We start from the raw sequence: 16,649 nt of genomic DNA on the forward strand, positions 1-16,649 counted from the left end.
TCATTTTTACACGCAGTTCAAGGACAAAATCAGGGTGATATTGGACAGAAATCTGTCTACCGCCATCTGGTGGCCAAAAACCATTATTCCACCACGGCCGGCAGGCAGAGCCGTCACGCCCGCCTGAATTGATGCTTCTGCTAATCCTCATCTAATTTGCATGAACCGTGCGAGCGGATCCTCCGAACGCGTATAAAAGAGGAGAGGGGGCAGGTGACCATAACATTTCTCTTTCAGAGCAACGTCGAATTCGCACCCGCTTAGTCTAATCAACGCTCACAATGGCTCCTCCATCCGGACAAGTTGCCAAGAAGGGTTCCAAGAAAGCTGCCAAGGCTCCCCGGCCCAATGCCGACAAGAAGAGGCGTAGGAAGAGGAAGGAGAGCTACGGCATCTACATCTACAAGGTTCTGAAGCAAGTCCACCCAGATACTGGAATTTCGAGTCGCGCCATGTCCATCATGAACAGCTTCGTCAACGACATTTTCGAACGCATCGCCGCCGAAGCTGCCCGTCTCGGTCAGTACAACAAGAAGTCGACCATCAGCAGCCGTGAAGTGCAGACCGCAGTGCGCCTCCTTCTCCCCGGAGAACTGGCAAAGCACGCCGTCAGCGAGGGCACCAAAGCTGTCACCAAGTACACTACATCCAAGTAGATGTCCACAGTCGCCTCTAATCCAAACGGCCCTTATCAGGGCCACCACATAACCAAGAAAGAATATCCAACTGTTGTATGAAATCATAATTATATCCTAATTATAACGAATCAAAAAGCTAGTACTTTACACACCAGACTAGAAATACAAATCATTGCTTGCTTAGTGATTTCAGATTGTCTGCTTATTCATATTAGCTTCTCGTGTTAACATAATGTACTCATTAATTAGTTGAATGAAAGCACTACCTGATCGAAAAAATCATGCATACATATTACAGATTAATGCTTAAGACCCGCACAATATACAGTAACTTCCAATCTGCCTGCTCTTCCTCTTCGGCTAGAAGAGAGAATACAAAGAGTCTAAATTACCACACCGCTTTATAGAATCATCTTCTTAACGAGGTGTTGCTATATGAATCTATTCCAAATACCATCATGCACGTATAGTAATAATATCAATGTTACAGCAGCCTGCTGCGTACAGAAAAAATCGTTCGGAATGATGTCTTCAGTATATTATAGTGGTCGCAATAATCATTGAATTCGCGAGCTGGTATCTCAACGGCGCCATCTACGGGAACGCGTGAACAGGTTGAGCAGCGTGACCAACCACAGCAGACTGGACGGGTGGCGGCCGCCGCTGCGGGGCTGGACAGTGCGGTCATCTCGAACAAAGGAAATCACTGCTTGACCAATCACAGGCCACGGATTGGATCCGTCCCGGGTCTAGGGATCCATCGTCCGCGATATAAAATGGGAGCTGAATGTCCGGCGGTTTCATTTTAAAACCTGTTCATTTTAAAACCTGTTCGGTCAGGTGCGAGTTGGTCAACTTGGTGCAGCCTGGTGTAACCTTTTTCTATTTCCTGTAGCTTTTTGGCCTACTGCATTTGTTCAAATTCTTTACGGAAATATATCGTATTTCGTTTTGGTCTACATTGGTTGATTATTTCATAAGATATTTGTGTTCAAACGGAGTAACGAGAGGACAGTGGTGGTGCAGCCCTGCGGTGTGCGGTGCCCGGACCTTGTTGGCGCCGTCCTTTGCGGCGTTCGTGGTATTCGTCGTGACTGCCCCCTGCCGGCGCTTCCTGTGAAACGGTTTTGCTGCCGACTTGCGTGGCGTCACGGAATCATTGGGACTGCCGCCGGCCGGCGTCAGCTTGGCTACCGGTGACCCGTCATCCCGCCCGGCTGTCTTCACCTGCTTGTCCTTTTCGGAAGCTCCCTCTCTGAGCTAAGTTTCTGTTAATATCAAGTAGCGCTCTGATTTTCATTGTATCGGTGTGATAATTTAGACTCTTTTGTATCGTACACCTATTTAGAGAGAGAGAGTGTGTGTGTGTGTGTAAGTGTGCTTGAATTTTTTTTTTTTTTTTCGCCGTACAGGTGCTGCAAACGTTAGTTATTTGGCTCTCTACCTAAGTTTTGACGGTGGTTTATCCTGCTCAGCAGATCTTTTGTTTAGAGTAATTTGGCTCCGTACTGTAAGCGCGAGTGGCTTTTTCTGTATAGCACTCTAGTAATCAATACCATTTCTGCGGGGCTTCGGCTCCCGCTAGTTTTTACTCACGTGACACACGTGTTTTTCAGTGTTGTAAGTTGCCCCGCTCTCCACAATGGAGGAAGAGGAGGACAATACCGTATTTGAAGAATGCAATGAGGGATTCACTCCCGTCACAAACAAAAAGAAAAGGCAACGCATAGCCACCCCATCTGGGGACCAGCCTCCGAACGTTCAAACGAATCAACAGAACCTCACAGTCTCAATGTTTTCCGGCAATCAAACAAAATGTATAACGTCCGTTTCCCCCATCAACTTTGCCCGGGAACTCAACCGGTTGGTTGGGCCCGTAAAACAAGTCCAAAGAAAGAATAGGTATTTTCTGATCAAGTGTCACAATCTAAAACAAGTCAAAACGTTATCTGAATGCACAACATTCTGCAACCTCAACATAAAGGTCACTCAGGGGTCAAGCCCAATCCAAGCGGTAAGGGGGGTGATAACAAATGTCCCGGTTGACCTACAAGATGATGAGATCTTGGACGCCCTGGCGAAGGAGGGGGTCATAGAGGCTCGTAGAATCACGAAACGAAACAAAACCCAAGAACCACCTTCCCCAACCAGAGCGGTTATACTCAAGTTCCAAAAGTCACTACCTGAAAATGTATCCTTAGGATACGAAGTATTTGATGTCAGAGAATACATTCCACCCGTATCTAGATGTTTTAAGTGTCAGAGGTTTGGACACACACGAGATTTTTGCCGCTACAAACAGCGTTGTGTACGTTGTGGAGAGGAACATGACTTCGACACGTGCCCACAAAAAGCATCCCCAAAATGTCTGCGTTGCGGCGGCTCTCACAGCGCCGCATACGCTGGCTGCGATTTCTATAAGGAAGCCCGAAAAGTCCAAACAATAAAAATCACCAACAAAATATCGTATGCCGAGGCCGTCAAGCATTTGAAAAACTCTAATCCCTCTCCCACACCAGAGCCCTCCCGTCCCGATCCACCACCCAACCCCACCCCTCATCCTCTACCACAACCGCAACCTACCCCCGTCTCCTCACATCCCGACCCCTTGCCAACTACAAACCAACGCTCGACAGGAAATCTACCTCGGCGATCTCTCCCTAAGCCTAAACCAGCTCTTAAAGATAAGTCAACACAAGTAGAAACAGATTCTCAATCAACACAAACGTCTTCTCTTTCTCCTCCAATCCCCCTAACCCATGAACAGCTTATTTCATTCGTAGTCTTTGTAATCAATAACTTAGACCTCAGCTCCTCGAAAAGCAATCGCTTGCAATTAGTCGTCGAGGCCGCCCAAACCTGCTTAAAATCAAACGTCTCACCGACGGAAATTCATTCACTATTAGCTAAATGATTTTGTTTTTACTACTTTCTTACTCTATCCTCTCTCCAATCATGGCTCTAAACATCATTCAATGGAATGCTCGCGGTCTCCATACTAATGGTAGCGAGCTGTTTAACCATCTTTTTACCGACGGAAATTCATTCACTATTATCTAAATGATCTTATTTTTATTATTTTTTTATTCTATCCTCTCTCCAATCATGGCTCTAAACATCATTCAATGGAATGCTCGCGGTCTCCATACTAATGGTGGCGAGCTGTTTAACCATCTCCAAACACTATTTACCCCTCCCGCTGTTTTAGCTATTCAAGAAACGTGGTTTAAAGAAGACAATTTATTACATTTGCCGGAATATAGTCTAATAAGTAAGCATCGATACATAAGTCGGTGCGGTGGTACTGCTCTCTATGTGAGGAACAACATTTGCTATAATGTTGTGAATACCCCGCCCCATTTAGAGGCCATACAAATCAATATTCAATATAATTCAAATAAGTTATCTATTATCAACTTATACAACTCTTCCAAGCATATTTCACTCAATGATCTCTCATCATTGGTGGCTAATTGTCTTCCGAATTTTATTATATGTGGTGACTTTAATGCCCACAACCCAATGTGGGGTAGCAGTAAAGTTAACACCAATGGAAGGAATGTCGAGACTTTTTGTAATGTCAAAGATATAGTTATTTTGAACGACGGGTCTCCTACTCGCATAGACATTCACAGAGGCTCCTCATCAGCCATAGATCTGACACTAACATCTCGCTCTCTTTCCTCAAAATGTACATGGTCAGTCTCTCCTTACACTTTCGGAAGCGACCACTATTTAATAGATATGTCTGTCTCCTTTTCGCCTAACTATGCACCCCCATCTATCAGATCTCCCCAATCCTGGTCCTTTCGAAGGGCCAACTGGGAGTTATTTGAGGAAGAGCTTTTAAGATGTCACAATGAGGCAAAACATCCCATAACCAATATATATATGTTGTATGATTTTTTTATTCAGAGTATTCAAACAGCTGCCAACAGTGCAATTCCATTTAAAAAACAAGGTACTCGTAGACCTAATCCATGGTGGACTCCTGCTTGCTCTAAAGCTATTAAAGATAAACATCGTAAAAAGCGTAAATTTGAAAGATCTTATTTATACGCTGATTTATGTAAATATTTAGAATCTGCTGCCCTTGCAAAGAAAACAATTAAGACAGCAAAACGTGAACACTTTCGGCTTTTTTGTAATTCGCTGAACCGTTTTACACCATTATCACAGATATGGAATAAGATTAGGTCACTCTCCAATATGGACACTAATGGGAATAATCATTCCCTTCTTATTGATATCAATGATAATCTGACCAACGATCCTCAAGTGATTGCTGAGGCCATGGCAGTCCATTTTGAGGATCCTCTTATTAACCCCCCTTTACAACCTTTTCCCTTATTTACCACCTCCCCAAAATGTTTAGATGATAGTTCGCCTTTAAATGCCTCCTTTACTGTCAGAGAGCTCGAACGAGCTATTAAATCAGGTAGCAATTCAGCACCAGGTGCTGACGGTATCGGCAAGGAAATAATCACACATCTCCCAGAAAAAATAATATCAAGTTTGTTATACATGTACAACCAATTTTGGGACACAGGTCTTTTGCCTCCGCAATGGAAGCACTCAATTGTCATACCTATTCCCAAATTAGGCAAGAATAAACATCATGTCTCATCTTACCGCCCTATTTCATTAACCCCCTTGTTGTGTAAAACTATGGAAAGAATGATTGTCCATAGATTACTATATTACATAAGTAAATACAATTTAATCTCTGAATCTCAGTCTGCTTTCATTCCCGGACGAAGGATATTAAATAACTTTTTATTATTGGAATCAGATATCCGAAAGTCATTAATTTGTAGAAATTTTACGGTTGTTATTTTCCTTGATTTGCATAAAGCTTTCGATTCCGTTAATCATAACGCACTTTTGTATAAACTCAATTCACTGGGACTTCAGGGCAGGTTCTATAAATGGGTTGCTAATTTTTTGTGTAACCGTACTTATCAAGTCCGTATTGGGCATACCTTATCAGATACGTATGCAAAAAAGGTGGGTCTCCCTCAGGGGAGCGTGATCAGCCCCATCCTTTTCAATCTTTTTCTTAATGATGTTTCGTCATGCTGTCAGTCAAATATGTCCTTATATGCGGACGATATTGCTATATGGTATAACTCCACAAATTTAAGTTTTATTAAGACTAAGTTACAGTGTGATCTTAATAAGCTTCTTAGCTGGTCCCAGCAATGGGGCCTATCTTTCTCCCCTAACAAATCAAAAGTTGTTGTTTTCCACCATAGACAAATTAATACATCGCTTTGTAATATCCAACTAAATGGTGAAGTTCTTGAGGTTGTACCCTATCACAAGTATCTAGGGGTGGTGTTTGACTCCGCCCTTACGTGGTCGCCACACGTCGATGATGTTATTGCTAAAAGTAACAAACGTTTAAATTTACTTCGCTCCCTTTCCGGGACGACGTGGGGTGCAGACTCTCATACCTTATTACTGTTATACAGAATGACAGTCCGACCATTCTTAGATTATGCATGTGAAATTTACAATTCTATGGCACCCTCTGTGTCCAAAAGATTGGACACAATCCAAGGTCACGCACTCCGAATCAGTACTGGGGCTCTACCAACCACATCCCTGCACGCTCTACAAGCAGAGTGCAATGAACCACCTCTAGACCAGCGCCGACAGAGGGCGTCATTGAATTTTCGTACTTACATTCATACATTACCCATTTCGCACCCCGCCCGTGTAGCCGTCTCGGACTGCTGGCAATATCACATACGTCATTGGCCTCCTCACAAAAGATCCTTTGCCTTAAGAACCAAGGCCCATATTCCAATAGTAGAGGAAAGAATTATCACACCAACACCCCCCTGGGATTTGATTTTCCCCACAATTGATCTAAGTGTCCACAATGAATGTAGTAAGAATACCCTCCCTACCCAGCAACTCCAATGTGCTCTCCAATGCATTAATACCAAATACAAGAACCATATGCACATTTTTTCGGATGGTTCATATGACCCAGTTCGCCAGCGTGTGGGTGTTGGTGTGTACATTCCCCACTTCAAGGTCAGGATCAGTAAACGTATCACACACATTTCCATCTGTAGAGCTGAGCAAACTGCCATCCTTCTCTCGCTCCAGTGGTTAGGAGATTACATGCCTCTACAGGCAGTTATTTTTACAGATTCTTTAAGCTCACTGCAGCTCATGCAATCTTCTAACTCACATTTTCATTCATTAAGTGCGGAAATCATTATGCAATGTTCACATTTGATAGCTAACGGCTGCCACGTTACCCTTGCCTGGGTTCCTGCCCACTGTGGCCTCGCGGGTAACGAGGCAGCCGACCGCTTAGCCAAAGCGGCTCAAAATACTGATATAAGTATGTGCATCCGCAATAACATGCAAGAAATCTGTAATAATGTACGTCATGACATGTTGGCCTCATGGAACAAATTATGGAAAGACTCTCCTCACGGGCGGCATTTATTCTCAATTCATGATAGCATTTATCAGCCTTTCCAACCCAATAGCAAAAACAGACGAGAGGACATTCTTATCCATCGTCTTAGGTTGGGCCGGGCTCGCCTGGCAGATTATTTATACATGATACATAAGCATCCGACTGGCCTTTGCAACGTTTGTCGTACCTTAGAAACAGTAGAACATTATCTTCTTTTCTGCCCGAAATACAACAGTGAACGTCGGATTCTTTGTCAAAACTTACGCATTAACCACCCAAGTTTGAAAGATCTCCTCTGTTCTGAACGTGGCATTAATCAGACTCTAGCATACGTTAAATCCACCGGAATGTATCAGGTACTATGAAATTTCGAGGTATTATGTCCTCTTCGACGAACAAAAGGGTCTAATATGATGCTTGGGGAATAAGGGTTAGAGAGAAAGAGAGCGAGAGAGGGAGAGAGAGAGAGAAGAATGGAAGATGATTTTGTTTATATGTATATATATACATTTTTCCTTCACTTATTCTCGCAATCGCTGAATGCCCAACTTAGCTTTAGTGAAGTGTTTGATTTTCTTGGTAACCGATAACAAATAACATTATAATGAAGGAAAACAAAAGGGTCCAATATGATGCTCGTATAGCAAGGGTTAGAGAGAAAGAGAGCGAGAGAGGGAGAGTGAGAGAGAAGAATGGAAGATGATTTAGTTTATATGTATATATATTTTTTTTCCTTCACCTATTTCTCGCAATCGCAGAATGCCCAATTTAGCTTTAGTGAAGTGTTTGATTTTCTTGGTAACCGATAACAAACAACATTATAATGAAGGAAAACAAAAGGGTCCAATATGATGCTCGTATAGTAAGGGTTAGAGAGAAAGAGAGCGAGAGAGGGAGAGAGAGAGAGAAGAATGGAAGATGATTTTGTTTACATGTATACATATATATTTCTTTTCTTCACTTATTCTCGGCAATCGCCGAAAGACTAATTTAGCTTTAGTGAAGCGTAGCCTGTTTGTCATCGTTTCTTGTATATAAATGTCAGTATTTTTGTAGCACTATACTTTCTTTTATTATTATTATCATTATGTGTAGGATATATATGATTTGTTTATGCTTATTTTCTGAACTAGTTTAGACAATAAGCAATCATTTATATACACAGCATAAATTTTTACGTGCCTTTTCAGGACCTGATGTTATAATGAACCATGTTTAGCCCGACATAGCTCGACTCGTAAACTTATGTAATATGAATTATGTTCATTTTTTTTTGTATCATACTATCTCTTTCCAATCAGTCCTACCGGGGCATCTGTATATTATATCATTAAATTGCAATATGGTATGTTATGCTGGTATTATTATGCTTTACTCCCAGTGATGGGTGTATTATGAACAGTTTCCAAGCTTTACGCTTGGAAGCAATTTTGCCGGTTTCACCCTTATCCTGGGGTATTATATACAGTTTCCAAGCTTACAGCTTCCAAGCTTTACGCTTGGAAGCAATCCTGCCGGTATCACCAATACCCTGGGGTATTATTGATATGGTCTCCTGTTTTTGTTTATTTCTTCTTTCACCATGTAACTTACAGAGTATACTCAAGTGCACCAATTGTATAGATACCACAAGACAGGCACAATTCACATAAGCACCCGCGTATGTAGGTAATAACGGTTCTTATGAAGGTTATCGTTTTGTGCTTCATTTGAAACAGGAACATAATTATTATTTCATTATATTATTGCTTTTGAGATAGTCCCACATGGGCATCTTTATATGCTCTTCTAGTGTTATTGGCGAAAACATGTGGCTTTCTTAGTAAACTGTGTATTACGTTATGTTATATCGTTATCGTTACGCTACATACATTATCACATTATATGACATTTTGCTGCTTCACTCTATCAAAATACATGATGGAGTATGTCAGTTATAGTGTTACACGATACACCATTAAGTCTAATTAGGTAGTATTGATCCAATGCATTCAATTCGTTTTGGTGAGGGGCTGATCCTAGTCAGAGTGATGAGATTAGCGCCCTCTACCGCCCTAGCTGTACACTCTACCCTGTTATTATCCTATCTCCTATTTCTTTCATTTCCCGTGTCTTCTAGCGCATTTTTTTTTTTTCAATTTCGTATCAAAATGGAAGATGATTTTGTTTATATGTATATATATATTTTTTTCCTCCACTTATTCTCGCAATCGCTGAATGCCCAACTTAGCTTTAGTGAAGTGTTTGATTTTCTTGGTAACCGATAACAATAACATTATAATGAAGGAAAACAAAAGGGTCTAATATGATGCTCGAATAGTAAGGGTTAGAGAGAAAGAGAGCGAGAGAGGGAGAGAGAGAGAGAAGAATGGAAGATGATTTTGTTTACATGTATACATATATATTTCTCTACCGCCCTAGCTGTACACTCTACCCTGTTATTATCCTATCTCCTATTTCTTTCATTTCCCGTGTCTTCTAGCGCATTTTTTCTTTTCAATTTCGTATCAATTACGTTTTCTAATATTCATACTTCATTATGTTTGATGGTGTCATAACCATTCATAATGATTGTGTTTTATCATTACAATATATTCAGTAACTGTTTTGGTGAGGGGCTGACCTATTGTCAGAGTGAGGAGATTAGCGCCCTCTACCGCCCTAGCTGTCCATTTTTGTCCTCAAACTATCTCCCCCTTTTTGCCTTTCTTCTATCCCTATCTTTCGACGACGTCCCTGCCCACTAGGCTTTAATTTAAACCTAGGCCTGTAGGTAGAGGCGCCCGCCCCCGGGAAAGCCCGAGACATCACCGTGGGCCGACAGGAGGGCACTAGGCCCTCCTGTCGGCGGGAAGGGCGTATCCCTGCACTGCGGTGCAGGAGTGGGCAGGTGACGTCTCACCTCAAAACTGTCTATCCCCTTCATTCCTTTTCTCTTCCTTAATTCATTTCAGCAAGCCACTCGTCCAATCTCTAAAACTTATAGGTCATTATGTATATCACCCCCGGAAGATAATGCGCTTCTATCTTATATAATTTAATAGGTATAACATACCTCAGTTATTAAGCACCCAATATTATGTTATTTATTTACAGAACTTATGCTCAGAGAATTAACGTATTTTTTGAAGAAAATTGCCTACCAAGGCAGGTCTTCATAATCACAAAAGAAAGAAAGAAAGAAAGGCGGTTTCATTCTCTTCCCAACTCCGCATCGAAAAAACTCCCTACTCGTTACCTGAAGAAAACATGGCTCGCACCAAGCAGACGGCTCGCAAGTCGACTGGAGGCAAGGCTCCTCGCAAGCAACTGGCTACGAAGGCTGCTCGCAAGAGTGCCCCCGCCACCGGAGGAGTGAAGAAACCTCATCGCTATAGGCCCGGCACAGTCGCACTTCGTGAGATTCGCCGCTACCAGAAGAGCACCGAACTTCTCATCCGCAAACTTCCCTTCCAGCGACTTGTTCGTGAGATTGCTCAGGATTTCAAGACCGAGCTGCGCTTCCAAAGCTCTGCTGTCATGGCCCTCCAAGAAGCGAGCGAGGCTTACCTCGTGGGTCTGTTCGAAGACACCAACCTGTGCGCCATCCACGCCAAGCGGGTCACCATCATGCCCAAGGACATTCAGCTGGCCCGTCGCATCCGGGGAGAGAGGGCGTAGAGAGAGGCCTGTCCTCCGTGGTCGCACCACCCAACACAACGGCTCTTTTCAGAGCCACCACATTATCAAGAAAGAATATCATGGTTCATACAATATTCTGTTTGTTATTCTTAGTTGTAAAAAAGTAGAGGCTAGGATGATGTAAGATATTTATATATTTAAAAGTGCACAAGAAATAAAAATTGAGAACAAGAAAAAAAAAATGTCGACAAACCAAAAAGATAAATGAAATGCCCGTAAAGTAGGGAATATCTGTCCCCGCCCCCTTCTTCATATGAAACGCAGTCGACGGTGATTATGTACCTCGCAAATCACTGAATCCATATGTAATTGAGACGAGAAGGGGTCTATTAGGTGCTTAATAGAGAGAGAGAGAGAGAGAGAGGGGGGGGGGGTAGATAGATAGGGAGATAGAAGGAGTGAGGGGGGGATTAGTCAAAGTAAAACTATATGGCCAAGGAAAGAAAAAAAAATAAAGTTTGTGACGTCAATTCTGAGTCTATTCATCAATGTGTTGACGTGATCTGAATGCTGATTCAACTGAAAGTGTGTATTCACAATTGCTTTATCGTGAAATATGATATACGGATAGCCGCCTCGATACAACTAGCTGAAGTGAAGCACTACACACTGTGCCGAGTTAGCCAGCAAGAGGGCAGCAAACAGCGCTTGTGTCCGCACTGGCAGCAGAAGCTGCCCACGGCTACCACCGGCTACGCTGATTGGTCGACCGGTCAACAAAAGGATCTTGACCCGCTGGATCCCCGAGCGGGGTATAAATGGGTGCGGAAACAATCAGCGGGGATCACACTCTCAGTTGAATCAGCATTCAGATCACGTCAACACATTTGTCTCTCCGTCTCCAATCATGTCTGGACGAGGAAAATCTGGCAAGGCTCGCACCAAGGCCAAGTCTCGATCATCACGCGCCGGCCTGCAGTTCCCCGTCGGCCGAGTTCATCGCTTCCTTCGTAAAGGCAACTACGCCCAGAGAGTAGGCGCTGGTGCACCAGTGTACCTAGCTGCTGTTCTCGAGTACCTGACCGCTGAGATTCTGGAGCTGGCCGGCAACGCCGCCCGCGATAACAAGAAGACAAGGATCATCCCGCGACATCTTCAACTTGCCGTTCGCAACGACGAAGAGCTGAACAAGCTGCTGGGAGGCGTGACAATCGCTCAGGGTGGTGTACTGCCAAACATCCAGGCCGTGCTTCTGCCGAAGAAGACTGCAAAGTCCAGTTAGAGACTTCACGGCTCTTTTCAACCAAACGGCCCTTATCAGGGCCACCACATTTTCCAGAAAGAATACATTCAATTCATCATGCTATTTTGTGTTGTGTTGAAATTTCCGTGGTTTTTTTTTTTTGTCTTTCTCTCTCTCTCTCTCTCTCTCTCTCTCTCTAATTATCCTTACTTGAATCACACATAAATAGAAAATGTAGAGAAAGGAAGAAATACAGTGATGAAAATAAAGGAAGAAATATAATGATAGACATATAAGGTGACAATGCACAATATCATATAAGGAGACAAAATAGATAAGGGATAAGCATAAAATAAACACTAAAATATATAAGGTGGCAATACATACCATTAGATGAGGAGAGAAGATGGAGAATGAATAGGCATATAATAGAGTATGAAAATAAGCAAGAATTAAGTAACAAGAATTTCGGAAGAATTTATGAATTTATAAAAAATGCACAGATGATAAATCGTCAGGCGAGGCCGTTTTGAGGTTAAAAAGAAGGGATTAAGATAAAAGAGTAATTCATCGACAGCATATAGAGAACAGCACAGCCACATGTATGTAGGAAATTTGTGTGTTTGATTGCGTTAATGCTCTAGTGTTTGTGCGTTTCCTGTCTAAAATTGTTGCAGTTTCCGGCATGTTGTAATATAAAACAGCTGCCTTAGGGAAACACGTGGATAAAACAAATGGAGCAGAAATGTAAATCAAGTAATATGAAACAGGGAACAGACGTGGAAGCACATTAGGCAGAGCGTTCTCCACGACGCCATGCCCGAGATGTCCGGTGATTCCTTCGAGGTACGCAATGAGCTGATAAAGCGACAGTGCGAAGGTTGCGAGTCATTAGTTTTGTTCCACTACTCTCTGAATCACTACGTATCGCATCGATTGTTATCGTGATGGCGGCTTCGGAAGCAGCAAAGAAGACGACCAAGAAGAAAGCGCCCGAGCATCCACCGACTCAGGTGATGGTCAATGCTGCTATCGGCGCACTGAAGGAGCGGAATGGATCTTCGCTTCAGGCCATTAAGAAGTACATCGCAGCCAACTACAAAGTAGGAGATATGGACCGACAGACCATCTTCATCAAGCGAGCTCTGCGGAAAGGGGTTGCCAACGAGACACTGGTTCAGACGAAAGGTGTCGGGGCATCTGGCTCTTTCAAGCTGAACGTCAAGGCAGCAAAGGCAGAGGCGGCGGAGAAGGCACGAAAAGAGAAGCAGAAGGCAAAGGCCAAGGCTGACCGCGAGAAGACCAAGGCAAAGGCAGCCGCAAAGAAAGAGAAGGCGGTCGCCAAGAAGGCCAAAGCTGCAGCAGAAAAGAAGGAGAAGAAGCAGAAGAAGGCGACAAAGAAGAAGCCGGCAAAGAAGACAGCGACCAAGTCGGAGAAAACGAAGACGCCCAAGAAGAAGACCGCAGCAAAGAAGCCATCCAAGAAGACAACCCCGAAGAAAGTGGCGAAGAAGACGACCACCAAGTCCAAGGCGGCAAAACCAAAGAAGCCTGCTGCCAAGAAGGGTGCCAAATAAGTTTTATTTGCACCTCACATCAAAAATCAAACGGCTCTTTTAAGAGCCACCACAAACCCAAGAAAGAATAATTGTATTAAGTAGTCGATGCACTGAGAAAAGAAGAAGAAGAAGAAGAAGAAGAAGAAGAAGAAAGAAATACACGCATGCACAGAAACACAAAACGGGGAAAATAGAAAGGAATAGTTTACAAAAACAGAAATCATTCTATATTGGTGAATTTATGTCGAAAAGGAGAGAAATGGTAGATGAAGGCACAATTGAGGAGTTTTATGTGTTACTCAATAGCAAACAATTGTGTGAGAGCTAACGAAAATAGGCTAAATGGAATGTGAGCGGGGGAGGGTGATGGTTTTCGTTTAGGAGAGAAGTTTTACTCTGAAAAATCGTTTCAAACTCGAAATCATGTGAGTGTGAGTGTATGTGTATATATGCATATCTGCCACTCCATATCTATGTAGCTTTATGCTATCAATATTATCATACGTGTATTTCATTTGTTCATTTCTTTAGGTAATGTGCGACAGAGTAATGTATGTGATGTGACACAGTGCCCGTCCGACTCGCGGTGCAGCTGGTCTGGTCAACGCAACGGACGGCCGTGAGGTGGCGCACTCGATCCAGCCGGATGTCGTGCAGGCGGATCGTGGGCTGGCCGCGGCGGACAGTAGGAGAATGGGGCGTCGCCCTCCATGTCCGCAAAGCGGTTACTTAAAACCTGTTCGGTCAGGTGCAGTGTCATCATTCGGCTTTTGGATTTCTCATCAGCTATATCACAATCAACTCGCACCATCATGTCTGGACGCGGTAAAGGAGGCAAAGGACTAGGAAAGGGAGGAGCAAAGCGGCACCGCAAAGTTCTTCGTGATAACATCCAGGGCATCACCAAGCCAGCAATCCGTCGTCTGGCAAGAAGGGGCGGAGTGAAGAGAATCTCGGGCCTCATCTACGAAGAAACCCGCGGAGTCCTGAAAGTCTTCCTTGAGAACGTGATCCGCGATGCAGTGACATACTGCGAGCATGCCAAACGCAAGACGGTTACTGCCATGGACGTCGTTTACGCATTGAAGAGGCAGGGACGCACACTCTACGGATTTGGCGGCTAGAATTCAACGGCCTCCTGCACCACAAAACAACGGCTCTTTTCAGAGCCACCACATTATCAAGAAAGAATACACTTTATGTAACAAATTTCCACATCTCTTTCATTTGTTATTACGACACGTCAGGTCATATTCTATGGACCGAACGTCATTATTAAAAGCACGTTTGAATCAATGCTCAAACCTCGTCATTATATTGTACTGAAATAATTTCCCCATCTTTATATAACATCTTACATATTTCTAGTTCAGATTTTTGTTTTTTTTTTTCTGTTCTGTGGCAATCATGCTCATAAAAAACGCCTCCACTGCACGCTGTATAGAGTTTACTGGTTGTAAATGACGATGGCATAACGACTATGGCATGTTTTTGCTCATCACAGCCCCCAGTTGCAAATAGGGAAAGAGAGAGAGAGAGAGAGAGATGGAGAGAGAGAGGAATTTCTCTCAAGTAAAGTTGTTGTTTTGGCTTCTGTAATGTTGTTGTCATACGATTGTAAACTTGTTGCTTTCTGTGTGAAGTTGTTGCTTCGTGTGTAAAGTTGTTGTCTTTTTGGTAAAGTTGTTGTTCCCATAGTGGGTGGGTTGTAGAAAGCAACAACGTTACACATTTCTTTGGTGAAGTTTGGTGTAGGAAAGATTCTATGCACTATTTGGCATGACCAGCATATAGCCAATTTTGCGCAGATTAAGCACCCGCAGTACACATGTTGGAGTATTAAGTCTGGATAATATCTTGCTGTTTGACATTGGGTTTAGTATTGGGAAGTGAGAAACAAAAAAGCAATCAATCAATCAATCAAATAAAGAAAGAAAGAAAGAAAGAAAGAATAGTATCGACAATTCAATTCATTTATTTTCATTTTCAACGTAACACAAGATAAATCAGGTATTACATCATAAACAAAAAATTTGCCTTTGCAATAGATAAATGATATCCATAAACATAAGAGCGCATACTGGCAAAAAAAAAAGAAAAGAAAAAGAAAGAAGAAATGACACAAAGTCATGCTTCAGTTGTATGCAAGCAAGAAGGTATGGTTTCTCTAACGCATAATAAATCTTTACAAATGAATTTCAGCTGCAGCGCGTTAGGAAACGGCGACGAAGGTAGATAATACGTGTAAAAGTTTAACAGGCACTGAAAAGAAATAAGGGAAGTTAGCAGCTATTTCGTGAGACACGCAACAGAATATGTATAGTTACAGGAGCTTTTCTGGATCTGGTTTGATTACAAAAAGAAAAGAAAAGTTATCAATAAAATATTTACAGAGAATTATTAATGTGTTTCATTTTTACACGCAGTTCAAGGACAAAATCAGGGTGATATTGGACAGAAATCTGTCTACCGCCATCTGGTGGCCAAAAACCATTATTCCACCACGGCCGGCAGGCAGAGCCGTCACGCCCGCCTGAATTGATGCTTCTGCTAATCCTCATCTAATTTGCATGAACCGTGCGAGCGGATCCTCCGAACGCGTATAAAAGAGGAGAGGGGGCAGGTGACCATAACATTTCTCTTTCAGAGCAACGTCGAATTCGCACCCGCTTAGTCTAATCAACGCTCACAATGGCTCCTCCATCCGGACAAGTTGCCAAGAAGGGTTCCAAGAAAGCTGCCAAGGCTCCCCGGCCCAATGCCGACAAGAAGAGGCGTAGGAAGAGGAAGGAGAGCTACGGCATCTACATCTACAAGGTTCTGAAGCAAGTCCACCCAGATACTGGAATTTCGAGTCGCGCCATGTCCATCATGAACAGCTTCGTCAACGACATTTTCGAACGCATCGCCGCCGAAGCTGCCCGTCTCGGTCAGTACAACAAGAAGTCGACCATCAGCAGCCGTGAAGTGCAGACCGCAGTGCGCCTCCTTCTCCCCGGAGAACTGGCAAAGCACGCCGTCAGCGAGGGCACCAAAGCTGTCACCAAGTACACTACATCCAAGTAGATGTCCACAGTCGCCTCTAATCCAAACGGCCCTTATCAGGGCCACCACATAACCAAGAAAGAATATCCAACTGTTGTATG

This window comes from Diadema antillarum, unplaced genomic scaffold (assembly GCF_040938485.1).
Source record: "Diadema antillarum isolate AM-2024a unplaced genomic scaffold, OU_Dant_1.0 seq00000195_RagTag, whole genome shotgun sequence".
NCBI lineage: Eukaryota > Metazoa > Echinodermata > Echinoidea > Diadematoida > Diadematidae > Diadema > Diadema antillarum.